The following is a 1,046-nucleotide window of genomic DNA, read 5'->3' as shown; positions in this document are numbered from 1 at the left end:
GCTATGAGTTGTTATTCATTTTACATTAATGTTCAGTGCAAAATATTGTATAGTTTATTGACTTTCATTTTGACATGTTTGTATAGACATACAACAAATATTGGCAACCCCTACCCTCTATCCCATTCCACTGGATAATGTGTCTGCTTTTATATGACTGCCATGGTGTTTTGATTACGTTTCCTCATTTTTAAGGAATATGCTTTCTATGTCACATCTAAGAAATACTGAGCTTTTTCAAGGTAATTCAACTTCTGATCCATTGTCCTGTGTGTCTGTCCATCCAGCAGAAACATGGACTCCTTTTTAATGCTCAATGTATACTTTAAAAATTTTTTTTAATTTTACTTCTCTATTAGTACATGCTTGCAGTGAATAATGATGACGTTCCTCCTAGGGAGTTGGCACATGCACATAACACATCTCGACTCTTTCAATTCCCTTCCTTCCTCTCCCTCTCTGTTCCCTCCATCCCTTGTCCCTCTTCTCATTTGCAAAAGATCTATTTCCCTATTAGTTCTTACTGTATCTGTCTTCTGTTTTGCTCATTATTTACACCTTGGATTTCTTAATTGCCATGTCCTAAAAGAACAATGTTCTTCTTTGTCTAAAACTAGAAGCAGGAGATCAATTTCAGTATCTAAAGGAAAGCTACAACTGCTGCTTTTGCAACTGGTTCTGAGACCAGGTGTTGATATCTCCTGAGCAACTCTATTTCCCTGGGGCTCCCTCCTGGTCCCCTGTTCCCTGCTGGTCCCACTGTGCCTCACAGGTGACCTGTGCAATCTACTGGTCCTGACCATCCCTGACTGGTCCCCAGGACTCATGAAGGGAAGTTTATTGTCTTGCACTGACTTCCCAACACAATTTGGACCCTAACAAGAGCCTGTGTCCTTGGTTCTTTCAGGTGTCCCTGGAGATTCTGTGTCTGGACTGGAGCCTGAGACTGTAGATTGTGCTCCCCTTAGCTCAGATCACACACTCACCCATTCCGGGCCCTTCCCTGGGCAAAGTCACACCAAAGATACAGAGCATTCAGATACTGA

Source organism: Heterocephalus glaber, unplaced genomic scaffold (genome assembly GCF_053883595.1).
Source record: "Heterocephalus glaber isolate CG9 unplaced genomic scaffold, H.glaber_assembly_v1.0 deba00001724, whole genome shotgun sequence".
Lineage (NCBI taxonomy): Eukaryota > Metazoa > Chordata > Mammalia > Rodentia > Bathyergidae > Heterocephalus > Heterocephalus glaber.
Note: the sequence above shows the minus strand (reverse complement) of the source record.